Source organism: Cryptomeria japonica, chromosome 10 (assembly GCF_030272615.1).
Source record: "Cryptomeria japonica chromosome 10, Sugi_1.0, whole genome shotgun sequence".
Lineage (NCBI taxonomy): Eukaryota > Viridiplantae > Streptophyta > Pinopsida > Cupressales > Cupressaceae > Cryptomeria > Cryptomeria japonica.
In genome coordinates this window covers 794,225,871-794,235,087 of record NC_081414.1, presented here as the reverse complement: position 1 = coordinate 794,235,087, position 9,217 = coordinate 794,225,871, and the positions used below count along the sequence as shown (strand labels likewise).

Genomic DNA, 9,217 nt, shown 5'->3' with positions numbered 1-9,217 from the left:
TATTACATTCAATTTCTTGCATGTATATCTAGCTTGTAAATAACGCTGCAATGTCAATGCAATATGGATTTTAATTGTTTCAAATTGTAAATCTTGTCATTTTTTTATATTTATGAATACATTTTCTTTTTTTAAAATTGATCTCTGTCGATATCCTTTACATAAATTTTATTTATAAAATATAAGTATGCTAATTTTATTACAATACAACATAAAAACAACACACAAACTTACCACTAATTGACACTTGTTTTACCATTAGATGACACTCATTTAACCAATAGATTTTTGTTCCGCATTAATTATTTCTTTTCAATCCGCTTTAAGCCCCACCATAGTCGACCAAAAGTGAAATCAACGCAGACGTGGAAGTGACCCTACCCTGAATGAAACCGAACCAAATATATAGTTAATATGCATTCCTCCATAAACGGTAGTTGATGGCGGGGTGAATGCTTCACATTCTAACACATCTTTACATAGAGAATTCATTCCCACGTATATATATTTAGAAAGAGATTACGTTAAGACCATACTAGAAACACTCTTTCCTCACGAGAAACCCCTCGCAAACCGGACAGGGTTCGAATCTAACTGCAGATCCTTCGCCCTCTTCATAACCCATTACAGATTCCTCCGAATTCTGAAACCTTGCCAATTCAATAATACTCGGCTTGTAAGATTCAAACCCAAAATTGCCTTCTGCCCCATCTTCGGGCCTTAAAACCCACCGTTTTTTTTTTCTGGTGCAGTAGCCCTTAAATTCTCCGCAGTTCGGGGACCCAAATGCTTTTTAAATATTATTAGCTTGTTGGACACAGTTCTGTACATGATTTAGCCGACCCCACCCCCAACAAAAGTAAATTGCAGAGGCAGAGTTTTAGCTTGTGATGCCACTCTCAGCTGAGGGTTAGCGAAGCAATGCTTGATCGCCATAAAAGGTTAGCATTTAATAACATTTTTTGACCTAATTTGGAAAGAATTTTTCATTTGGTTGCTTGCTCAGTTTGCAAAATAAGCCACAAAACTCTTTCGTTGGTTCCTTTCTTTTTGTTGTGTTTGGGGAGGGGTGGGTGGTGTGTGGGCGCATAGGAAATGACAGTCTAGTTGCGATTTTGTTTGAGAGGGTTGTAGGTAATTATGTTAGCTTTTTATGTTATGTTGATATCTGGAATTTTTGGTTCAAGTAGCTACATTTCCATTAGTTGTTTTCTTCCTCTCTTCGATTTTTTTAAATCTGTTATTTACTCCTTGAAAGGATTAGTGTTTGTTTTTCTCTTTCTGCAAATTAAGTGGATTGTATTCAGTAATTACTTATGAATTATCTCCGATTTGGGTGGAGGTCATTAAAATATAATTATCCCGTGAAAACTGGTAGGCTGTTATTTGAGTAGTATCTATGAGTTATCTTCTTGTTTTATGGACCTGTCTGAAAATTTCCTGTTCCGGGCTTAATTGGGTTGCATTAAATTGTAGCCATTTTTTGAGTCAAGGGTTTTGCTTATTTTTGTCTTTCCTGATTTTTGTTTCCGAGCAGTAGAGACTAATGGGTTTCCGAGTAGTAGAGACTAATGGGCCCCATTTCCTTTTTTGGGGACTATTTCCTCTTTGGTGGACTTAGGAAGGGGGGCCCATTCCCAGGTTGTGTTGTGGACAGGCTTTTCAGCTCAATTTTTCACGATCGCAATGTTGCAGTTAGCTTAGCCAAGCAGTTCCCGGGTGGGATATGAATCTTTGTCTTCATCGTGGTGATTGTTCCACCTCTCCACTAAGGATGGTTATGTTTTTCATCAATTAATTGGCTTAATTTTGATTAGTAAATATCGAGTAATCTGTCCATTAGTCCTTGTTTCTTAACATTGTGATCTATACTCTTCTTCAACTTCATTACCTTAATTCTGTAGATGTTAAGGTCTCGAGAATTTTTACGTTTTATGTCTCTAAGTTTCATCCTCAATGTTTGTTGAGATGGCCTGTTACAACGAAACTTTTCCTTAAGGTGACATTTCCCCCTTTGCCATCTGTGAGACACTAATCAATTGTTTGATGATCATAAATGACTGTTTAACATCAAAATTTTTACTCTTTTTACATGTGTAGTCAGTGAGTTTTGGGGACTAGTTATTTTACAAGTATTTAGATTCTGTGATTCTCTGAGTTTCAGAGAGAACATGTTTCTGGGATAGCAAACAAATTCGGAGATTCCGGGAAGGGACAGTGGGTGATGGCTCTCAAAAAATATATAAGAAACAATATCTGAAAATTAGAATTTAGATATCTTTGGTTACCTGGACACTATCACAAATGGAAAAGATTGAAAGTAAAGGTGGTAGACAAGTGTTTGTCGAAATAAGTAGATATGATTTTGAAAATTGAGTTTTGGTCTATATGACACGATTCATTGAGAAAATGAAAATTCAAGCTAGATGATCTAGGTGATGGTCAAATAAGATTCCAATAACTTCTAGTCTTTTAACCTTTAAGAGTCCCTTTTGTGAAAGTTTAAGCTAGATTTTTTTTCCACTTCTTTCAAATTTATATCTTTAAATTTCTGCTTCTAATTGATCTCAACTGTAAAGTAACATTGACAACCCATCTATAAGGGAATTGCTGGGGAAAAATATCTTTTCATTGACCCACTTCAACCTTGTATTTACACTTCTCTACCTTTACATTATGGTTCTCCAAGTTTCAGGGATGGGGGATGGGTTTGCAGGGATGTCAAATAGTTTCGGGATTTTGGGGATGTGGGGGGAATGGCTATCAGAATTAGATATATAAATTAGTATTTGTGTTTTACGATACAAGTAATTGAAAAACACCTAATAATGACATAAATAGAATAATAAGACTGAAATTTTAAAATGTGAACATTTAAACATATTTACTAAAAACATAAGCATAACATAAACATGAACATAAATTTAATCCCTTGTAAAGTATTTTTTTACTTGAAAACTTCTCTACATTAAAAAGGGATTGACCATGTGTGTGTCTGAGCCAATATCAGTCTGATGTTGTTTTTTAAACAAAACTAAATTAAGTTTGAACTTTGAACGGTTCAATGCATTTCCTCCAGATATTGTGCTTCAGCGATTTAAAAATGACTTAATCTCGTTTAGAACAAGTGAACAAGGCTCTTAGCTGGCTTTTGAATAAGCCTTTGACCATCACCAATATGATGATCCTATATAAAGTATATAATTCTGTAGACTTCTCTACAACTAAAAGGAAATAACCACGTAAGTATCTGAGTCAATGTCAGTCTGATGTAATTTTAAACAAAACTAAATTAAGTTTGAACTTTTGAACAGTTAAATGGCTTTCCTCTGGATCTCATGCTTTGGCGATTTAAAATTGACTTAATCTCGTTCAGAACAAGGTAGCAAGGCTCTTAGCTGGCTTTTAAATAAACCTTTGACCACCACCAATAAGATGAGACCATGGTTTTGCTTACCATTCTTTAATAGGTTGCCGAATTTCATTAATGGCTGTATGTTTTGCTCCTTGATTCTAACCAGCAAAACTTGCTTGTCCAAATTTTTGCTTTTGTATGGGAAAATGGAAACCAAGGAGTTGATGTTTATCATTTTGTTTTTGAATGCATCTAGGCACAACTAGAATTTGTCTGAGGAACAAAATTAATCCTATGCCTTGTATGAATGAACTGGAATTGCATGTAACAAATTTGAGCAGGTAAGTTTTATCAATTTCGCTTTGTTAATTCTGTAGGTCTTAACTTAGGTTCCTCATTCTCGTCTCTTTTCTGCCTAAAAAGGCAATATGTCAGTCACAACAAGCTCACAGGCAGCTTTTCATTTTGTTTTAGCTGTTTAAAGGGTGCAAGATTGGGGGTACACCTCGACATCCCCAGGACGTGATGGCATCCCCATTTTGTAGCAAAAAATAAGGGGATGTCTGTTAATGTTTGTACCTTCAGTCGAATGATCATTTAGAATACATATAATATATGTTGATTAATAATAATATATTATTATGTTATATTATTATATTATTATTAATCATATAAAATTTAATATTCAATATTAATCTATTATATTATTCTAAATTAATAATTGACCGATGAAACATTATAATATTGATTAAATTATTATAATTAAAGGAGAGACATGTCCGTTCAAGAACATGCCTCTCCAAAGGAATATATGTAGTATAATGTTATTCAATTTGAGAACACATAGAATTCCAAGAATGCAAGTATCAGATTGAATCAGATATATACATTAAAATACATCCAATAAAACCTGGGAAAATCAACATGGTATCAGAGCTCAGGCCTGTGAAGTTTAATTTGGAGGTTGGAGAGGGTTGGAGAATTCAGTTTTTTTTAGAATTTTCAGTCTGATATATGCCATTGTACGGCCCTTGGTTGGCATCAAAATGAGGACTATAATATATGGATGGAAAGATCTGTGTTTCGAGTTTTCAAATATGTTTATCTCATCAAATTTGATTCAGTTTTGTGCAAGATATGACGACTTTGGTGCAGGTCACTTGAAACCCTACCTAGGGTTAGCAGTTTTGGGAAAAATGTCATAACTTTTGTTTTAACCGTTGGATCTGGCTATAACTTGGAGGAAATGTTTGCAATTAGATTTTCTAACATCTCACCGAAGAGATTGGATAAATTTGGTAAATTGCAAAAGTTATTAGCGACTGTGTGTGGCAGATCATAATGAAAGTGTTGATCAAAATTATGAAAATGTTCTACATCATTCAAAGGGAATTATGATGAGAGATGATTCATGCGTGATTTCTTATATGGGCTCACCTTATGAAAGGAAATGTTTTAAACTTAAGGACGAAAGCACAATAAAATTGAATTAAAGGGAGAAATAAATTGATGATTGAGACCAGATGCAGAGGGAGTCTGACATTTCAAAAGAGGACAAGAGGTTGATACAAGAACTTGAGCTTCAGAGGGAGCAGATGGTTCAGTTAACTTGTGACAATTTCGATCATAGTGATTGAGAGGGATTTTCACTATTGAAGGTAAAACACTTATGAGGTAAAACTTGATTCAATTGATTATTATACTAATGAAATCATTTAATGCCTTATGGGCCTTGTGTAAATCATAAGGAAGTGACGACTTCCAAATGATTTCCACTTGTATTTTTGAGGTTATTGGAAGGTGACGATCTTACAATAACTTGAGCTTGTGGATAGAATCGCCGACAGAGGCAATCCACATGAGAGCTCGTGGATAGAATCGCCGACTGAGGCAATCCACGTAAGAGCTTGTGGATAGAATCGTCGACTAAGGCAATCCACTTAAGAGCTTGTGGATAGAATCGCCGACTGAGGCAATCCACGTTAGAGCTCATGGATAGAATCGTCGACTAAGGCAATCCACATAAGAGCTTGTGGATAGAATCGCCGACTGAGGCAATCCACGTGAGAGCTCATGGATAGAATCGCCGACTGAGGCAATCCACGTGAGAGCTCATGGATAGAATTGTCGACTGAGGCAATCCACGTAAGAGCTTGTGGATAGAATCGCTGACTAAGGCAATCCACGTGAGAGCTCATGGATAGAATCACCGACTGAGGCAATCCACACAAGGGCTTATGGATAGAATCGCCGACAGAGGCAATCCGCGCAAGAGCTTGTGAATAGAATCGCCGACGGAGGCAAATTCACACCTTGAGACTATGGTCCCCTGTGATGAGCATCATATGGTTGGTGCAAATACTCCCAATATCATGAGATGATATTTTTGAGTTATGATGAATATCATGTGCCTTGATATTCTTGTTTATACCATACTTCCTGATATCATAGTGAGATAATATTTTCTCTTTTCCATAATTAATCTAGACTTAATGCATTTGCATTGATTTTATCTTCCCTAGCTAAGAGGGAGTGTTAATTATGTTTTGTGTAGCTATGGTGAGGGCCATAAGTGTTGACATGGGAGATCACTACACATTCTGTCTGATCATCCTCCCTAGCTAAGAGGGAGTGTTAATGTTTGTACCTTCAGTCGAATGATCATTTAGAATACATATAATATATGTTGATTAATAATAATATATTATTATGTTATATTATTATATTATTATTAATCATATAAAATTTAATATTCAATATTAATCTATTATATTATTCTAAATTAATAATTGACCGATGAAACATTATAATATTGATTAAATTATTATAATTAAAGGAGAGACATGTCCGTTCAAGAACATGCCTCTCCAAAGGAATATATGTAGTATAATGTTATTCAATTTGAGAACACATAGAATTCCAAGAATGCAAGTATCAGATTGAATCAGATATATACATTAAAATACATCCAATAAAACCTGGGAAATTCAACAATGTCCCTTTTTGGTTGAAGAAAATGGGGATGGTGAGGGGATGTCTTGTTTCTGCTCCTGTGTTCCTAGAACATATTGGACGGCTATGTAGAATTCCCTGGTGAATGCTATACACAAAAAATATGATTTACCTTTTTTGTGATGAGCAAATATCAACTACATTAGCTTACTACCTATTAGTTTTCTTGTAGAGGCTCAATAGAGAAAAGTAAAGGACAGAGAAGAGAATCATGGGAAAGGTAACTTCTACCTTGGCTGCTGCTAAAATTCATTTTTACACTTATATAATAATGCTGCATGTGTGGATGACCAGTTTCTTGTATAACAGTAATGCAAACCCTAATCTAGACTTGATATGCATGCACAAATTACTTTCAACTCCCTAACAGCAGGGGACAACCATGACACCTTATCCTTGACTTCGGCATACTTTTAAAAAAAAATCCATGTAAATTTTTTATGAGTTTTATAATGAGGTTTTATCTGGTAACAGATCTGGGGACTACACTGCAATGCATGTTGAAATCAGTGACATTGAACAAGAACAGCAATAGTTAGATTCAAAGAATAAAAGTAGCAAAACCACCATTTTAATTCTCAGAGTAACAGCTTTGCAGGCACTGAATACAATCATCCATGCTCACTTGGAAAACATACTTGAGAAAAAGAAAAAAGTATGCAGGCAGAAGAAAGAGATGGGGAAGTTGTTTCAGGTATTTGTTGTACTTCAAGTAAGTTTGTCAGGGAGATTGGTGCAGTTAACCAGTCTACAGTGATGCATGCCAAAGTGCCTTGTTGAGGAATGTCATGATGTTCCTAGGGTGTTCTTGAAAAAAAAGGACACCCTCTGTTTTACCTGCAGAGAATGGATGAGAAAATGATGATTGGTCCCCTTTCCCCTGCCTCTGGGATTTCCTGGATGTCTATGATGGTTCCTGGGCTTTGGAACATGACTTCATGCACTACTGTGTAGATACGAGTGTTGATTTTAGTGATCAGATTAATAGTATAGAACAGAAAATCAAACTAAAATAAAGCACACACATAACACGCTTATACCCTGGGAAAACCTCCCTCTTGGAGGTGAAAAAACCCAGCTACAATATCTCAGATCTTTATTAAACAATAACCAATTGTTTCTTTACAGTTGAGCTTCAACACTTGAAGCTATCAGCAAACTAAACATAGTGAACTTATCTGCAGATGTTGCTGTCACAAAGATGAAGTTCGCTGATGATGTCCACAACCTTCAATGACAGTTCGCTGACCTTCAAGTGTGTTTGCTGTTGCTCCCAACAGTGTTTGCTGTGCATCTACAGATGTTCGCTGCCATATATTGCAGAGATAGTTTCACTAAAAGATGATGTGAACAATGATAAGTACTTTGTACTTATAGGCGACTTGACCTTTAAATCTTCAAGTCGGCTAGCATAAATCAAATGTATTAAAGTTGGCGCCCAAAATAGGGTCTGACCTATAATAATTACAAATTACATATTATAGGGTCAGCCCTATCACATCAACAAGTTACATTGTATCACCCATTTAGGGCCCAGCATGAATCACAAGTTACAATGCCCATTTAGGGCCAGACCCAACTACAAGTTACACAAGTTGAGCGCCCAAATAAGGCCTGCCCTTTAACATTCACAAGCTTCATAATATAATCACATAAGAAGGCCCATCAAACATTTACCAAGCTAGGTCGGCCCAATCAAGGGATACGACCTAGCTATATTTCAACACTCCCTCTTAGCTAGGGAGGATCCCTTGAATGATCAAGTCACATAGAGGCTACCACCATGGCTACTCCCATGGATGAAACACATGATACGTTCACCATAGCTACTCCCATGGATGAAACACATGATACGTTCACCATAGCTACTCCCAGAGGGTGAACGAACCCATCATGGAATTTCTTCCATGATACCCACCATAGCTACTCCCAGAGGGTGAACGAACACATCATGGAATTTCTTCTATGATACCCACCATACCTACTCGCAGAGGGTGGGACCACCATGCCTACTTGTAGAGGGTGGGATCACCATGCCTACTCGCAGAGGGTGGAATTTCTTCAATGATACCCACCGTACCTACTCATAGAGGGTGGGTCCACCATGCCTATTCGCAGAGGGTGGAACGAGGGCTCTAATCTCAAACTTCTCCCAAAGAAGAATGCAACACCACCATGCCTACTCGCAAAGGGTGGCTCCACCATAGCTACTCGCAGAGGGTGGAACGAGGGCTTTCACCTCAAACTTCTCCCATAGAAGAATGCATTAACCCAAGAATGCGGCTTCCTCTGAAGTTGAAAGAAACAGGCTCCCTCTGAGCCTAACAAGCTCCCTCTGAAGCTGAAACATCACGCTCCTTCTGAATGTTATAGCCTTCTTTTTTTGAGAAAACATCTTCAGCCACCAACTTAGTCTTATGGCAGCAAGCTGCATCTCCATTCTTCAGCTTGCGTGACTTTCACACAGGATGTATCAAGCTCATCCACCCTAGAATGCAATCTCAGTCCTAAAAACATTCAAGAGAGGGTACTAATAGTTTAAGACTATCATACATGATTCGCTATCCAATGAATTGATAACAGCATGAAAAATTCAAAAAATACTTCTCTTTATAAGTTAGTTTTCAACATAACCATCCACTTAGATCACACTGAATCATTTGATGATGGCTGCGTGGCCTTTGGCCCTCGCCGTCACTCAGAATCCATTCTCATCTATAAGCACTTCATAAATACCCTCGCCACAGGAGTGTGAATTTAGTTTGAAGTTTGGACACTGCTATGATCTTTCAGTCTGCAAAAAAAGGATACGGGATCTACCTTCAAGCTGTTAGGCTTTATAGAAGGAAC

At 36.9% G+C, this 9,217-nt stretch overlaps 1 protein-coding gene across 9 annotated transcripts in view; it reads left to right on the top strand.

Moving 5' to 3' along the window:
- Positions 1-437: 437 nt before the first annotated feature.
- LOC131033922 (formin-like protein 5) overlaps positions 438-9,217 on the top strand; it is a 28,164-nt gene continuing 19,384 nt past the window's right edge. For all 9 annotated transcript variants that reach the window (XR_009103713.2, XR_009103709.2, XR_009103712.2 and 6 more), the window contains exon 1: positions 438-941. The gene's annotated coding sequence lies outside the window, so the exon portion shown is untranslated. The remainder of the gene's footprint in view (positions 942-9,217) is intronic.